Genomic DNA, 18509 nt, shown 5'->3' with positions numbered 1-18509 from the left:
TTTGTGCTCCACATCCTAGAACACTGGGTATAGAAGCTAGAAAATGACTGGCAATACTGCTTTAATAAGACACAACAAATATTCTCAAACTTCATTCATTCATAGATTCCAAGGCCAGCAGGGACCCTCACCAATTTATCAACATCCTTCTTGAGTTATGGGTACCAGAAGTGGACACAGTATTCCAGCAGCTATCACACCTGTGCCAAAAACCTCTCTATTCCTACTCAAGATTCCCCTGTTTATGCATCCCAGGATCGCATTAGCTCTTCTTCAAATAGAAGAAGCCTCAGATCCAATTTTTCTCCACACCTGTCTGGGCCTTCTCAGCTCAGGCTAAAGCCATATTCCCTGTACAAGTATTTAACATCATGCATACACAACAGAGTTAGAGTCATTAGCGTTTGTACCTGGAAGGTGTCCCCTCTTGACTATGATGTGCCAGCTCATGTCTATTTCTAATCCTGAGTGGCAAGGCGTTACCAGTTGTAAATATTGTACCTGCCCTGTTTCAGCCTGCTCAGGGATTGTGGGTTTGTCATTATTTACTGTCGTTGATATTATCTGACCGTGGTTCAGAGGGTAGTAATACAGCAGCAGCATTTCACTTCTCACAGCCCAGGTTAGTAGTGTCTAAAAGTTTGTCTGGCAGCTGTTCAGGGACTCCTATATAAGTTGGTGTGTCTCAGTCCATTTCTTAACAGACAGGTATCTACCTCACTAAACACAACACTATAAGATGACTCCTTGTTTTGCAGTCCTAGGATAGAGGCTAGAGTTTATGTAGGCTATTAAGAATTCAGTACTTTTTTTTTTTCTTCAAACTGATGGTTCCTCCTATGCAGGCGGAAGGGGACTCTGCACTGCTTCTCTCTGGGTTATTTTGGGGGTCCAGACACACCAAGTCCAGCCCTGGAATTGATTTCTGTGCGTGGGTGGTAGTCACTCATTGCAGGGTCAAGGTGTAGAAATTTAGCAAAAAAACAAAACAAACTCCAGCAATCTTCCAGGTCTATTCAGCACATTGCCTTTCCTCTATTCACCATGTGCTGTCACAGAATGACTGAGAATGTTATTGTGCCACATTTGTATTCTTTAACATACATAAAAATGAATTAAACAAATAAGTGTCTTTGGCATAAAAATGGAAGGTAACGTAATAATTCACCCACAGAGTGAATGCAATTGATGGAATTAAAGGGGCAATTCTGACATTAGCAAAATGAAGCACAATTAATATTACAACTAGGAAACAATAAAAAAGCACCACAACAGAAATCAACATGTATAAGAACAACTCAAGGAAGAGAAAAATCTGCAGCCAAAATGGGTGTCAGAGTCAATACAAAGAGAGGTTTCAGAGTAGCAGCCATGTTAGTCATCTGTAGCTCACGAAAGCTTATGCTCAAATAAATCTGTTAGTCTTTAAGGTGCCACGAGTACTCCTTTTCTTAATACAAAGAGAGAGACTTCAATGCAAATCTCCACTGATTCACAAAGGAGACTGACAAAGAAACCTGTATCTCACTATAGAACAAATTAATAGAATGAAAGAGGAATATATATAAACCACTGCAATATTGCCAACTCCAAGCATTCAGAAATCAATGTCTTGGACTCTTAGCATAAACATAGCCTTAATTTTTGAAGAAAAAGTGTTTTACTTTATACTGAATTGGTTGGAATAATGCCAGTATTGCATATCCCAGCTCCATCTCTTTCAGTCTTCATCTTGACAGAGAGGTCAGCAGCATACAGCAATCTGGTGAGCAGGATGTGGTCACAGCATAAGCTTGACCTTTCTGCAGATACCTCCGTGGGGGACTGTGTTCTCCAATTTTTACAAAAAAGAGGAATTAAATTAGCGTTCCAGCATCACTTGGATCTGTGAGTGTAACATGCACACATTGCCCACTGCACTGTTGCCAAGTCTTGTCACTTCATCATAAGTCTTGCAATATTTACTATTTTCCTTAAAGCCCCAGCTCCTGGAGTCATGTTGTTAGGTGAGAATCCCAGCTTTAATTTAAAAAACTAAGCATCTAATCCTTGTGGTTGTGGAGAAAGCTTGAAAACGTGACTGAAGCAAACCCATAAGCATCAAATGCCAGAACATAAATAAAAAAAGAACCCAATGTGCATTTTTAAGAACAAAAATGTCATAATTTTGGGAAGCCTGACATGATTTTTCACTGTCTGGAGTTGGCAATCCTGCAGTGGTTTATGTATGTAAGGTGCTCAGCTCCTTGAGAGCTCAGGCCATTTGGAAAATGGAGCAGTAGGACCTGATGGGGGGGGGAGGGCACTTCAGTTTGTTGTGTGGTCCCCAAATGCCCCCAAATCACATGCCCAAGAGGGTTTAGAGCAGTGGTTCTCAAACTTTTGCATTAGTGACACCTTTCACACAGCAAACCTCTGAGTGAGACCCCCCCCCTTATAAATTAAAAGCACTTTAAAAAAATATTTAACACTATTATAAACACTGGTGGGGAAGCATGGTTTGGGGGTGGAGCCTGATGGCTCGCAACCCCCCACATAATAACCTCATGACCTGCTGAAGGGTCATGCCCACCCAGTTTGAGAACCTCTGGTTTAGAGCCCCACTTGCTTCCAGCTAGGCCCAAGGTGCTTGGCTCCCTCCTACGAGTTTTGGGGAGGCAGAAATTTACCAAAGAAATCAGAGCTGCACTCAGATATAATACCAGCAACTTTCCCCGGTAAAGGGCACAACCCATGATTAATAATAGGGACCTTTCAGCAACATACACAGCACCGCCTCAACAGTACAATGCATGGAGCCCCCAGTCCTTAAGAGTACTACCACTGACCCATTATGAGTTCATATTGCTCCATCTCAGCCTCAGTCCTGTAGGCCTATTACTGGTATCTCTTACCTCTCACCAGTGATCCCTGGTGCTTGGGTGCAATGGGAGCTCCCAATCTCTACTGTATCACAGGCCTTCATCACCATGGCTACCGTTCTAGTCAAGACTCCCAGGCAGGGCCTGGGCTACTTTCTCAGCCTGGCTGCAGCCACCTATGCTCCTTCTCCCTAGACCTATCCCTAACCCCGTATCCAAGGTACCTTTGGGCTGGCTTACTCCAGCCTCAGCCACGTGGCACCTCTTTCCAATCCTACTTCTATGCCCACAGCCAGCTCCCACTCTAGAAGTGCATGCCCTTTCTCCAACCAAGCACAGGGAGTGAGGGGTGGGATTTCCTTCCAGTCCTCTGGCCAATAGCTGCATAAGGCCCGCTCTATTTGCTTACCCCTTAATCAATTACCTGGGCTTTTGGCGGGTAGGCCTGGCCTGTTTCAGACTGCTGCTGTTGGCATGTGAAGGGAGGCCTTCCCCTCAGGTAGCATGCAGAGCACACAGTAATGCTTCTGGCACCTCCCCTTGTGCACTATGGCTAAAACATTTCACTGGTGCTGCTGATGCTTAGTGGCTCTGGAAAAATGAGGCACCTTTCAAGTGTCTCAACTTGAGCACCCAGACACTGGGGCACCCCAAATAACAACCATTTCTGAATGTTTGGGCCCACAATAATAGGGAATAGCTGTGCAGGAGTGACCAGCAATGTCCTATACTCCACCAACTGCATTGAATAAATGCAGGAGAGGGCTTTGAGGTTCCCCAGGAATGGGAAAAAAAATGTAAAATAGATTAAACATGCTGTAGCTTTAACTCCTCTCAGACCCATGTGCTCTCCCATCCCTTGCTCTCCAGATAGAAGTGTGGGAATTGCCATAATGGACTAGTCACATGGACCATCCAGCCCTATCTCTGAAAATGTCCAGATGTTTCAGAGGACAGTGCAAGAACCTCCATACTATATAGATGGTCCTACCCTAACCACTAATAGAGATTGCCTTCAAGACATGAGGGTTTATCTCTTGTCCTATACTTTGTTAGTATTAACTATTATAACTCTGGAAAGTCTAGTTTACCACATAGACGTCTCAGCTATCTTTGAACCTTGCTAAATTCTTGGCCAGCAGGACATCTTGACGGGAGAAGTGAGTTCCACAGGCTAGTCACACCTTGTGTGACAACATATTTCCCTCTTCTTATCAGTTTCGAACTTGCCCCTTCCCAATGCAACTGACTCTCCCCTTCTTCTGGACCCCTGAGATACAGAGACTAGACGCTCCCGCTCTCCCTGCTCTAGACCATTAGTTTTCAACCCGTGGTCCTGGGACCCCTGAGAGAGATTTCCAAAGAGTCTGCACCTGGCACCTCCACTGGAAACGTGTTCGGAGTCTGCCATTGAAGAAGGACGAACCCCGCTGCTCTAGACTGTTCCTTATTTTATATACCACCATGCGCATCCGCTCAGTCCCGCGGAAACAACCCCCATCTCCGGAGCCACTACGCCCCGGTCGCCTCCTCTCCCGCCTTCCCGCCTTCAGCGCCGCCCGGGCAGGGCGAGAGCAGCCGCAGCAGCCCCGCCCCTCCCCATGAGCGGGCGGCAGCCAGGCCGCTACCGCGCGTGCTCGGCGCCTCCAGGCATGAGGGCGCGCCCGCCTCTCCAGCCTCCCTGAGCCTGGCGGGCTGCGTCCCCAGCCGCCGCCGGTTCCGGGGCTCGCCGAGCAGGGGCTGCCGGGCACCGCACGGCGGCAGGAGCGGGGTCGGGGGCAGCCCGCGCGGGATGGAGCCGCAGCCGCAGCCGCCGCCCCGCGCCGGGGTCCCGAGCCGGCCCTAGCCGCCCCCCCGGCTTTGCAGCAGCGGTGCCGGCTCCCCCGCCGAACCGGGAGACGCCACCTCAGGGACCGGCCCGACGCCGGGAAGGGGGTCCCGGAGACGGGCCGGCTCAGCCTGGGCTGGGGGCGCATGGAAGAGCCCCCCTTTCCAGCCGGCTCCGCAGCTAGCCGCCCGCCGGACTGAGCCCCGGGGCACGTCCCGGAGACTCGGCCTGAGGCGCTGCCCCAGCCCTGCCTGCCCCGGGCGCAGTGACCGGGGGGCTCGGGGACGGTCGGGGGGAGTAGCGGCATCGCTTGCAGGGGGCTGGGCGGATTTACACCGTGCTCCGGATTCCCTTTGGGGGAAACCTGGATGTGATTTGTTGTTCGTCCTACCGACCGGCGGGCGGCCGGAGAGAGACCAGCCTGCCGGGCTGAGCCGCTGGGCGCCCCCCACCCGAGGGGGTCCCTGGACAGCTGCGACTCGTGCTTGGCCGGGGGCAGAGAGCTGGGGAACCTGCCCACTCCGGATCACTGCGGTGCCAGCGCCTCCACCTTTTCCACGGTAATTCTCTCTCTTTCCATCTCCCAGACCTGCCTGTGCTGTTCAGACATTACCTGGCGTGGAAGGGAAGCGCCGGTGTTGGAGGGTTTGGATAGGGCGTGACAGCGCTGCCCAGCTCTGCGAGGTGTTATCCCCTCGGAAAGGTGCAGCCCTAGTCCTGCTGTGTTGGGGACTCAGTACCTCTTCGTCTGGTTCAGAACCCTAAATCTGGAGAAGAAGGAATATGTACATGGTGCCTAATTTCAGAGTCAAAGCTAGGGGAGGGAGGGTCGGGAGCCCTGGCATGTAGTTATTTCCTTTTACAAAAATATCTGGATTTCTTGGCCCTATGTTTATCGAGAGAGTTAATTTTTTAAAAAAGTTGTAGAAAGCTCTGGTTGCTGGTGCTATGAAAGAAGTACTTGGGTGGGTTTTAATATTTGTTGTTTCCTTGATGTCCTGATTTCCATATTATTAAAAAAAATGCATAAGAATTAAACTTGAGAAAACAGATGATGAGAGAGAAATCTTCCCTTTGTATGTATGCTGTCTAGGAGATACGGTGTCTGCTATAAATAGAGATGTAGGCTCAGCTGATAAGGGGACAAACAGCATCTAATTTTTAAATTATGTTTGCATTAGTGTTTGACTGCCTCAGCATCTTAACATTTTCTCAGCATCAACCAGAAGATAAATAATATGGGATGAACAGATTCTAACAGTTTCATGATTTTTTCCCTAGTTCTTGATAAATTGCATTGTCATTGTCAGATGTGCCTTGTGTTGCTTGTGCCAGTGTTTTAACTCTCTCTGTCCCTCTCTGAAGAGAAATGAAATCCAACCATAACATTACAAACACCTGCTGATAAGTGAGAATGCTTCTTATTCAGTGAGTCACTTTCCAGAGCAAGTCAGAGTTGATTTTACACTGAATAAGGCTCCTTGTAATTGGTAATTTGATCATATGTGATGGCTAAAATAAAACTCTCTTAGCAGAATTCTCTCAGGCATTTCATTTTCCCCTTTGTACAATTCCTGGTTTAAATTATTGGTGCATCCTAGTTGAAAATGGTTTTTTTTAATGGCATCCAGAAACCAAGACCTGCCAAAATCAAAGCCTGATAAGAATTGAGCTGGGTTTGTGTGTGTTTTAATAGAAACTTTTTGCATAAATTATATGCCAAAATTAAACTAACATTCCACTTCAGACACGTTTTCAAGGTTTACAAGGTTCAAGGCTGCAACTAGCTGAAGAGAAGGAATCCTGATAAGCCAGACAGTGCTGTTGTCTATGTGAGGCTCATGTTTTGTGCAGTGACAGGATGAAGTGGAGCTATATAAATGGATCATAGTTGATTTTTTTTTTTTTTTTTAATATCAGTTGTAGTCACATTCAGTCAGAACATCCTTTCAGGTTTCTTTGCTGTATGAAGCTGGTTAAATGATCTGCACAGTGTCCTGTAGTTGCAGGGTCTCATGTAAGAGATTATGGTATTGTCATTGAGACCTGCTAAGGTGATGCACATAATAAAAAAAATGAAATGACAGCATAGATTGTAGGTTTGAACTGAGTTTGCTCAGATAGAAAAAAGACTCCCAAGACCATTCACTGGGGAGCATCATTTCCAAAAGATCTAGACATAAATCTGAGGATGACAGGGTTCTTTATCTAATAGGAGTTTGAAACATCACAGTAGCGTAGTTACCTAAGAAAGTTTGTTTTAAGGATGCAAGATGATTTTCCCTTTAAGGTTATTTTGGTGAAGGTTTTCCTTCTATACACTGCAGCTGGGAGCACAGGTGTCTAAAGATTCCTATGAAGTATGTATGCCATTTAATCCCTCATTAAATCTTGAAGATGTCTTCCACCTTCTTAAATAAAATTTTATCAAAAGTTGAAATTGATTTCGCCCCCCTTTCTGATCAGAATAAAGATGAAGTGCTTCTACTAAAATGCCATGATATGCATTAAAATATTGCTTGTAGGTACAAGGTAGCTTTCAGATAAAAGCAGTTATGCTGCTCAGGGACCAGGCTAAAATACAGCTTTAACTCAACTGATAAAAAATCATTCTGAATTGGTGAGGCACAAATAGATTCTTTAGTTTAAAAAAAAAAAGGTGAGTGGATGTCAAAATCACTTCTGTTCAGGAAACTACTACAAAATATGCTGGCTGCTTTTTACTTCTAAGAAGCTAGTTGAATCTAATTATGTTGGAGAATGAGGAAGCATCATTGTAGACTTAAATGTGGTGGTTAGAGACTCCTAAGGATATTAACGTTTGATTATCTCATAAATCCTAAAAGTCATAGTTTAAAGACAACTGGCTACAGTTCTTCTCAGATTATGAAGTGATGCATTGATTTTTAACGTTTTGTGTGAATTTAGCATTGCTGGGAGGTGCTAGCTTTGGCAGTCCTGCTGTCTGAGAACCTCATCACAGAACTGGTTACAGCACAGATAGTGCAAGTCTTGCTACCTGCCTACCTGCGATGAAAGAATTCTCTAAACCAATTCAGTCCTTGCTGAGATTACCACAAGGGGGCCCATTCTATGTCTCTGTCCAGTAGGAATTGGTCTGAGACTCATTTTTATCATGGAAACTGAACAGCTGTTGACCTGGCTTGGATTTGAACTGATGACCCAGAGCTGAACAGGTCTGTAGTCCATTACCAATTCCCAGAGCCACCTAGTCATTTTATGCAGTGAGTGCATGGTTTAGATTGTGCTGTGATTTTATACCTGTAACATGAGAGAATCTAAGGTATAATTTATACATGCCACAGGAGAGCACTGACTACAGTCAAGTTTATAATCAAAATCCTTTGGTGTCAGAAATAAATGGGGGATTTAGGATGCTTGTGTGATGGGTTCCCCAGGTTGTAACCTGGAACTGGGGTACCAGTGATCCCTCTGTCCCATCAATTGGGTTCCCTATCATACTGTGACAAGCTGCAAACCTCTCCAGGTACTGCAGTTACACAGATATCCACAGGCAGGGACAAACCCAGCTGAGTTACATGAATGCTACTCCCAGCCACTCATGAACCAACAACAGAGAGGTTCCAGCCAATTCCCCCCCACCCTCCTGCAGCTCAGGACCCCACACCTGTACCATCTTGCTCTGGTCAGAAACCTGACCAGTGTAAATTTATTACCAGTCTGCCTCTCCATCAATGTGAAGAGGATATGCACCAGCTTTTGTCCCTGAGCTGAGGTTTTCCAAGCACTTCAAGCAAAATATACTGTTTTAAGTAAAACATAAAACAGGTTTATTAATTACCGAAAGATAGATTTTAAGTGGTAGGCATAAAGGATAGAGATGGTTACCAAATAAAATAAAAATCAGTGCACAACCTAAGTCCTATAAACTAAACAGGATTTGAGTCAAGCAGTGTCTCAACCTGATAGGCATTCCAAGCAGGTTACAGATCTTCCATACGCAGGCTGGGGCTCATCTTGAGCCCAAGACCATCTTGCCTTGTCAGTCTTTGACAAATAATAGGAAGTTCTTCTTCACTCAACGCACAGTCAACCTGTGGAACTCCTTGCCTGAGGAGGTTGTGAAGGCTAGGACTAGAACAGGGTTTAAAAGATAACTGGATAAATTCATGGAGGTTAAGTCCATTAATGGCTATTAGCCAGGATGGGTAATGAATTCCCTAGCCTCTGTTTGTCAGAGGGTGGAGATGGATGGCAGGAGAGAAATCACTGGATCATTACCTGTTAGGTTCACTCCCTCTGGGGCATCTGGTATTGGCCACCGTTTGGTAGACAGGATACTGGGCTGGATGGATCTTTGGTCTGACCCCGTATGGCCATTCTTATGTTTGTCTCCAGATGTGTTTCCAGGTGTTGAGTTGTGGGGGGAAATTGAGGCCAAGTGATGATGTCACTTCCCCTCTTTTATAGTTTCTTCCAGCTTGCTGGAAAGACCCTTTGCTGTGACATGAGTCAAGCAGTCTCCATTGTATACAGATCCTGGGATAGTTCTTGGGAGCGTGAATTCCCTTCAGTGGGCCATCAGCATGTCTAGGTGCTCCATTGTTGTATCTGAAAGGCTCCATCATATTTCAGTAACCACACACACACACACACACACACACACACACACCCACACACCAAAACTTCATAACTTCTCATACAATGATAGCACATACAATCTAACAGGGTATTAATGTTCAACAGATCAAGACTTTTAAAATAATAGCTCACAAGGCATACTTTGTACAGAGTATATCATAATTATATGAAAGTGTTGAATATGGGGTTCCATGGTGCTGTTTTGAGGTACAGAGTGCCACAGCTTGTCATTGGGAACTAGTGTTTGTTCTAACTAGAAATGTGCTGCATGTTATCTTAGAAACAATTCACAGATGCCCTTTAAGAATGCATTTCTGCCAGCAGATTGGCTCCTAATAGGTGTGTTTCAAGTCTGCACATGAAAGCTCACAGTTAAGTTCCTTCATCCTGTTTTTTTTCGGAGTGAGGCATCTAACAAGGATTCATTGTTAAGGCCACAAGGGATCCTAATGATCATATAGTCTGATTGCCTGCATAACTAAGGCTAGGGAATTTCATAAAAAAAGGTCCATTTAGCAGGCCGGTAAAAGCTGGTTGAGTGTATTTTTTACCATGTTGTAGCCATGTTGGTCCCAGGATATGAGTGACATCAGGTGGGTGAGGTCATATCTTTTTATTTGAAGTTGGTCCACCTAAGCTCTGTATTTTTTAGAGAGGTTTCAGAGTAGCAGCCATGTTAGTCTGTATCTGCAAAAAGAAAAGGAGGGCTTGTGGCACCTTGGAGACTAACAAATTTATTTGAGCATAAGCTTTCGTGAGCTTCAGATGCATTCAGCCACTGAATGCATCCGATGAAGTGAGCTGTAGCTCACGAAAGCTTATGCTCAAATTTGTTAGTCTCCAAAGTGCCACAAGTCCTCCTTTTTATTTTTTAGAGAGAGAGATACAATCTTGATTTGAAGAGTCCAAATGACAGAGAATCCATCACATCTTTCAGCTCTTGACAAGTATCTGCTCACTGCTCTAGCTAGGTGACTGAAACATGAGGGCTTTTAGAGATACTTTATTCTGGAAGTTCAGAACTTGGCAGCTCAGACTGGCTTGTCTAAAACTTTAATTAGCAGGTTTACAATTTGGAGCTTCACTGTTGTGGCGGGTAGAACTGATCAATCCAGCTCAAACTGGCCTCAACAGCTCAAGTTCTTGCTCAGGTAGAAAGAAAAAGAGTACCGGTGGCACCTTAGAGACTAACAAATTTATTAGAGCATAAGCTTTCGTGAGCTACAGCTCACTTCATCGGATGCATTTGGTGGAAAAAACAGAGGAGAGATTTACACACACACACACACACACACACACACACACACAGAGAGAGAGAGAGAACATGAAACAATGGGTTTATCATACACACTGTAAGGAGAGTGATCACTTAAGATAAGCCATCACCAACAGCAGGGGGGGGAAGGAGGAAAACCTTTCATGGTGACAAGCAAGGCAGGCTAATTCCAGCAGTTAACAAGAATATCAGAGGAACAGTGGGGGGTGGGGTGGGAGGGAGAAATACCAGGGGGAAATAGTTTTACTTTGTGCAATGACTCATCCATTCCCAGTCTCTATTCAAGCCTAAGTTAATTGTATCCAGTTTGCAAATTAATTCCAATTCAGCAGTCTCTCGCTGGAGTCTGTTTTTGAAGCTTTTTTGTTGAAGTATAGCCACTCTAAGATCTGTGATCAAGTGACCAGAGAGATTGAAGTGTTCTCCAACTGGTTTTTGAATGTTATAATTCTTGACGTCTGATTTGTGTCCATTCATTCTTTTACGTAGAGACTGTCCAGTTTGGCCAATGTACATGGCAGAGGGGCATTGCTGGCACATGATGGCATATATCACATTGGTAGATGCACAGGTGAACGAGCCTCTGATAGTGTGACTGATGTGATTAGGCCCTATGATGGTATCCCCTGAATAGATATGTGGACAGAGTTGGCAACGGGCTTTGTTGCAAGGATAGGTTCCTGGGTTAGTGGTTCTGTTGTGTGGTGTGTGGTTGCTGGTGAGTATTTGCTTCAGATTGGGGGGCTGTCTGTAAGCAAGGACTGGTCTGTCTCCCAAGATCTGTGAGAGTGATGGGTCGTCCTTCAGGATAGGTTGTAGATCCTTGATGATGCGTTGGAGAGGTTTTAGTTGGGGGCTGAAGGTGATGGCTAGTGGCGTTCTGTTGTTTTCTTTGTTGGGCCTGTCCTGTAGTAGGTGACTTCTGGGTACTCTTCTGGCTCTGTCAATCTGTTTCTTCACTTCAGCAGGTGGGTATTGTAGTTGTAGGAATGCATGATAGAGATCTTGTAGGTGTTTGTCTCTGTCTGAGGGGTTGGAGCAAATGCGGTTATATCGTAGCGCTTGGCTGTAGACAATGGATCGAGTGGTATGATCTGGATGAAAGCTAGAGGCATGTAGGTAGGAATAGAGGTCAGTAGGTTTCCGATATAGGGTGGTGTTAATGTGACCATCGCTTATTAGCACCGTAGTGTCCAGGAAGTGGATCTCTTGTGTGGACTGGTCCAGGCTGAGGTTGATGGTGGGATGGAAATTGTTGAAATCATGGTGGAATTCCTCACAGACACACCCCTGGAGCCCCGACCTGGGGTATTCTATCTGCTACCCAAGATCCATAAACCTGGAAATCCTGGACGCCCCATCATCTCAGGCATTGGCACCCTGACAGCAGGATTGTCTGGCTATGTAGACTCCCTGCTCAGGCCCTTCGTTACCAGCACTCCCAGCTATCTTCGAGACACCACCGATTTCCTGAGGAAACTACAGTCCATTGGTGATCTTCCTAAAAACACCATCCTAGCCACTATGGATGTAGAAGCCCTCTACACCAACATTCCACACAAAGATGGACTACAAGCCGTCAGGAACAGTATCCCCGATACTGTCACGGCTAACCTGGTGGCTGAACTTTGTGACTTTGTCCTGACCCATAACTATTTCACATTTGGTGACAATGTATACCTTCAAATCAGCGGCACTGCGATGGGTACCCGCATGGCCCCACAGTATGCCAACATTTTTATGGCTAACTTAGAACAACGCTTCCTCAGCTCTCGTCCCCTAATGCCCCTACTCTACTTGCGCTACATTGATGACATCTTCATCATCTGGACCCATGGAAAAGAAGCTCTTGAGGAATTCATTACACAAAGTAAAACTCTCTCCTCTGTTTTTTTCACCAAATGCGTCCGATGAAGTGAGCTGTAGCTCACGAAAGCTTATGCTCTAATAAATTTGTTAGTCTCTAAGGTGCCACAAGTACTCCTTTTCTTTTTGCGAATACAGACTAACACGGCTGCTACTCTGAAACCTATTTCCCCCTGGTATTTCTCCCTCCCACCCCACCCCCCACTGTTCCTCTGATATTCTTGTTAACTGCTGGAATTAGCCTACCTGCTTGTCACCATGAAAGGTTTTCCTCCTTTCCCCCCCCTGCTGCTGGTGATGGCTCATCTTAAGTGATCACTCTCCTTACAGTGTGTATGATAAACCCATTGTTTCATGTTCTCTGTGTGTGTATATAAATCTCTCCTCTGTTTTTTCCACCAAATGCATCCGATGAAGTGAGCTGTAGCTCACGAAAGCTTATGCTCTAATAAATTTGTTAGTCTCTAAGGTGCCACAAGTACTCCTTTTCTTTTTGTGAATACAGACTAACACGGCTGCTACTCTGAAACTTGCTCAGGTAGGACAGTTCTTACCATTTTAGGGGGCTCTGTATGTGTGAGGAGTGGGGGAGGGAAGCAGCTAGTAGGCAAAACTTTACTGAGAACACAAAGACCCTCTTTCACACCAGATAGAATAAGACAGCAAAGGCTCTGATGTAAAATCTCTCATTCATCCTTTAAAATAATTTGCTGGTAAAAGGTGCCAGAGTCCTCTCTGGAGACAGATGCTCTCTTCATCCACACAAAGGTACAGCATGAGACCAGAAGTAACTGTGCAAGGTTTCTCTGGGTCCAGTGTATCTAGAGAAATCATCTTTAGGCAACTGTAGCCTCCGTGTCCATTTCAGTCAATCTGAAGTCGAAAGAATCTTGAGTCGAAAGAATAGTAAATATGGCAGGCGACCAGCTTGGCTTAATGGTGAAATCCTAGCGGATCTTAAACATAAAAAAGAAGCTTACAAGAAGTGGAAGGTTGGACATATGACCAGGGAAGAGTATAAAAATATTGCTCGGGCATGTAGGAAAGATATCAGGAGGGCCAAATCGCACCTGGAGCTGCAGCTAGCAAGAGATGTCAAGAGTAACAAGAAGGGTTTCTTCAGGTATGTTGGCAACAAGAAGAAAGCCAAGGAAAGTGTGGGCCCCTTACTGAATGAGGGAGGCAAGCTAGTGACAGAGGATGTGGAAAAAGCTAATGTACTCAATGCTTTTTTTTGCTTCTGTTTTCACTAACAAGGTCAGCTCCCAGACTGCTGTGCTGGGCAACACAAAATGGGGAAGAGATGGCCAGCCCTCTGTAGAGATAGAGGTGGTTAGGGACTATTTAGAAAAGCTGGACGTGCACAAGTCCATGGGGCCGGACGAATTGCATCCGAGAGTGCTGAAGGAATTGGCGGCTGTGATTGCAGAGCCCTTGGCCATTATCTTTGAAAACTCGTGGCGAACGGGGGAAGTCCCGGATGACTGGAAAAAGGCTAATGTAGTGCCCATCTTTAAAAAAGGGAAGAAGGAGGATCCTGGGAACTACAGGCCGGTCAGCCTCACCTCAGTCCCTGGAAAAATCATGGAGCAGGTCCTCAAAGAATCAATCCTGAAGCACTTAGAGGAGAGGAAAGTGATCAGGAACAGTCAGCATGGATTCACCAAGGGAAGGTCATGCCTGACTAATCTAATCGCCTTTTATGATGAGATTACTGGTTCTGTGGATGAAGGGAAAGCAGTGGATGTATTGTTTCTTGACTTTAGCAAAGCTTTTGACACGGTCTCCCACAGCATTCTTGTCAGCAAGTTAAGGAAGTATGGGCTGGATGAATGCACTATAAGGTGGGTAGAAAGCTGGCTAGATTGTCGGGCTCAACGGGTAGTGATCAATGGCTCCATGTCTAGTTGGCAGCCGGTGTCAAGTGGAGTGCCCCAGGGGTCGGTCCTGGGGCCCGTTTTGTTCAATATCTTCATAAATGATCTGGAGGATGGTGTGGATTGCACTCTCAGCAAATTTGCGGATGATACTAAACTGGGAGGAGTGGTAGATACGCTGGAGGGGAGGGATAGGATACAGAAGGACCTAGACAAATTGGAGGATTGGGCCAAAAGAAATCTAATGAGGTTCAATAAGGATAAGTGCAGGGTCCTGCACTTAGGATGGAAGAATCCAATGCACCGCTACAGACTAGGGACCGAATGGCTCGGCAGCAGTTCTGCGGAAAAGGACCTAGGGGTGACAGTGGACGAGAAGCTGGATATGAGTCAGCAGTGTGCCCTTGTTGCCAAGAAGGCCAATGGCATTTTGGGATGTATAAGTAGGGGCATAGCGAGCAGATCGAGGGACGTGATCGTTCCCCTCTATTCGACACTGGTGAGGCCTCATCTGGAGTACTGTGTCCAGTTTTGGGCCCCACACTACAAGAAGGATGTGGATAAATTGGAAAGAGTACAACGAAGGGCAACGAAAATGATTAGGGGTCTAGAGCACATGACTTATGAGGAGAGGCTGAGGGAGCTGGGATTGTTTAGTCTGCAGAAGAGAAGAATGAGGGGGGATTTGATAGCTGCTTTCAACTACCTGAAAGGGGGTTTCAAAGAGGATGGCTCTAGACTGTTCTCAATGGTAGCAGATGACAGAACGAGGAGTAATGGTCTCAAGTTGCAATGGGGGAGGTTTAGATTGGATATTAGGAAAAACTTTTTCACTAAGAGGGTGGTGAAACACTGGAATGCGTTACCTAGGGAGGTGGTAGAATCTCCTTCCTTAGAGGTTTTTAAGGTCAGGCTTGACAAAGCCCTGGCTGGGATGATTTAACTGGGACTTGGTCCTGCTTTGAGCAGGGGGTTGGACTAGATGACCTTCTGGGGTCCCTTCCAACCCTGATATTCTATGATTCTATGTTCTCTGTGTGTGTGTATATAAATCTCTCCTCTGTTTTTTCCACCAAATGCATCCGATGAAGTGAGCTGTAGCTCACGAAAGCTTATGCTCTAATAGATTTGTTAGTCTCTAAGGTGCCACAAGTACTCCTTTTCTTTTTGCGAATACAGACTAACACGGCTGCTACTCTGAAACCTGTGAAAATGGCAGATGAAATTCAATATTGATAAGTGCAAAGCAATGCACATAGTCCCAATTATACATACTAAATTATGGGGTCTATGTTAACTGTGACCACTCAGGAAAGTCATTGGAGTCATTGTGGATAGTTCTCTGAAAACATCTGCTCATTAGGAAAGAGATAAAATATAATAATGCCACTAAATAAATAAATGGTATTCCCACACCTGGAATACTGCATGAAGTTCTGGTCAACCCATCTCAAAAAAGATGCATTAGAATAAGAAAAGGTACAGAAAAAGGCAACAAAAATGATTAGGAATAGGGGCTTCCAGGGATGCTGGAACAATGTGTACAATGGGGGTGCTGAACAAATCTGTAAACCTGCATGTAACGGAAACCACTTCAAGCCAGAGGGTGAGGCAGCATCCTTAGTTCCAGCACGTATGTGAGTTTCCATACAAGGAGGGAGTAAAAAGACTAGAACTGCTCAGCTTAGAAAAGATGACTTGAAAAGGGGACATGATAGAGTGTGGAGAATCATGAATTGTGTGGAGAAAGTGAACAAGATAAGTGAACATAATGCAAGAACAGGTTTCAGAGTAGCAGCCGTGTTAGTCTGTATTCGCAAAAAGAAAAGGAGTACTTGTGGCACCTTAGAGACTAACAAATTTATTAGAGCATAAGCTTTCGTGAGCTACAGCTCACTTCATCGGATGCATCCGATGAAGTGAGCTGTAGCTCACGAAAGCTTATGCTCTAATAAATTTGTTAGTCTCTAAGGTGCCACAAGTACTCCTTTTCATAATGCAAGAACATAACTCAAGAACCAAAGATCAACAAATGAAATTAATATGCAGCAGATATAAAACAAACATAAGGAAGTATTTCTTCACACAACACACAGTAAACCTGTGGAACTCATTGCCAGGGGATGTTGTGAAGGCCAAAAGGATAATGGGATTCAAAAAAGAATTAGCTATATTCATGGAGGATAGGTCCATCTAGTCAAGATGGTCAGGGAATGCAATCTCGTGCTCTGATGTCCCTAAACCGCTGACTGTCAGAAGCTGGGAATGGATCAGATGCTAATTATCTTGTTCTGTTCATTCCCTCTGAAGCATCTGGCACTGGCCACTTTTGGAAAACAGGATATTAAGCTAGAAGGATCATTAGTCTGACCCAGTATGGCCATTCTTATGGTCTTATATATTGGAGATGGTTCAGAGAAGAGTCATGAGAACGATTAAAACATTAGAAAACATGCTTATACTGATACACTCCAGGAGCTCAATCTATTTAGCATAACAAAAAGATGGTTAAGAGGTGACGATTACAGTCTACAAGTATCCAAATGGGGAACAAATACTGTCTAGCAGAGACACAACACAACAGAATCACTAACCCAGGAACAGAGTAGCAGCCGTGTTAGTCTGTATTCGCAAAAAGAAAAGGAGTACTTGTGGCACCTTTGAGACTAACAAATTTATTTGAGCATAAGCTTTCGTGAGCTACAGCTCACTTCATCGGATGCATTTGGTGGAAAATGCATCCGATGAAATGAGCTGTAGCTCACGAAAGCTTATGCTCAAATAAATTTGTTAGTCTCTAAGGTGCCACAAGTACTCCTTTTCTTTTAACCCAGGAACCTATCCTTGCAACAAAGCCCGTTGCCAACTGTGTCCACATATTTATCTGGACAGTCTCTACATAAAAGAATAAATGGACACAAATCAGACATCAAAAATATAACATTCAAAAACCAGTCAGAGAACACTTCAATCTCTTTGGTCACTTGATTACAGACCTAAAAGTGGCAATTCTTCAACAAAAAAATTTCAAAAACAGATTCCAACGAGAGACTGCTGAATTGGAATTAATTTGCAAACTGGATACAATTAACTTAGGCTTGAATAAAGACTGGGAGTGGATGGGTCATTACACAAAGTAAAATTATTTCCCCATGTTTAGTCCCTCCACCCCTCCGCTATTCCTCAGACGTTCTTGTCAACTGCTGGAAATGGCCCACCTTGATCATCACTACAAAAAGATCCCCCCCCCCCCCCCGCTCTCCTGCTGGTAATAGCTCACCTTATCTGATCACTCTTGTTTCAGTGTATACGGTAACACCCATTGTTTTATGTTCTCCTTGTCTATAAATCTCCCCACTGTAACTTCCACTGAATGCATCCGATGAAGTGAGCTGTAGCTCACGAAACCATATGCTCAAATAAATTTGTTAGTCTCTAAGGTGCCACAAGTCCTCCTTTTATTTTTAACCATGAGGATAATAAATCACTGGAACAATTTACCAAGGGTTGTGGTGGATTCTCCATTTTTAAATCAAGATTAGATGTTTTTCTAAAAGATCTGCTCTAGGAATTATTTTGGGGAAGTTCTATGACTGGTGTTATATAGGTCAGAATGGATTATCATAACGGTCCCTTCTGACCTTGGGAACTATGAATTATATGCCAGTGTACTTCAGACATTTTGAAGCTGCTCTAAATTATGGTGAGGCCAGCAGAAAGATAGCTGATTTGAGGAGCAAAGAGCTGCAAATTTATAAAAAACACACAGCTAAAAAATGGATGCAAACTAAGAACAGCTCTTTATCAGTTCTTTTAGCTTATATCCCTCAAAGATCTGGTTTCTACTCGGAAAACCTGTACAAGTGATCCCAGCATGTTCTTTCAGCCAAGCCTTGTCAGCTGTTATCCTCAGCTGAGCGATCCAGATAGAAGCACCCAAGTAGATGACTCTTCAGTATTCTTTAACCCAGGTGACTGACTGAACCAACTTCTACTCTCAGGAACTCAGTTTACAGAAAGTCTGTCTTCAAATGGTGATTTTTTAAACGAACAGAGTTGCCTCACAGGTGTTAATAGTGGATATAGAATAGCAGCAGCTGTTTATAAAATGGAAAAATATTACTTGAACATGGCAGATGGATGCAAATATGCAAGATACATATGGATCATTTAGTATC

At 44.6% G+C, this 18509-nt stretch overlaps 1 protein-coding gene across 7 annotated transcripts in view; it reads left to right on the top strand.

Moving 5' to 3' along the window:
- Positions 1–3913: 3913 nt before the first annotated feature.
- LOC119847516 (leucine-rich repeat and fibronectin type III domain-containing protein 1-like protein) overlaps positions 3914–18509 on the top strand; it is a 265284-nt gene continuing 250688 nt past the window's right edge. For 3 of the 7 annotated variants that reach the window (XM_038382375.2, XM_038382373.2, XM_038382374.2), the window contains exon 1: positions 3920–5249. The gene's annotated coding sequence lies outside the window, so the exon portion shown is untranslated. Of the gene's footprint in view, positions 5250–18509 lie in introns of all 7 variants that reach the window. The other 4 variants (XM_038382376.2, XM_043501431.1, XM_043501430.1 and 1 more) reach the window with 2 other exon arrangements.

This window comes from Dermochelys coriacea, chromosome 23 (genome assembly GCF_009764565.3).
Source record: "Dermochelys coriacea isolate rDerCor1 chromosome 23, rDerCor1.pri.v4, whole genome shotgun sequence".
In the NCBI taxonomy this organism is placed as follows: domain Eukaryota; kingdom Metazoa; phylum Chordata; order Testudines; family Dermochelyidae; genus Dermochelys; species Dermochelys coriacea.
The sequence above is the reverse complement of the archived record's forward strand: the minus strand, read 5'-3'. Positions and strand labels throughout refer to the sequence as shown.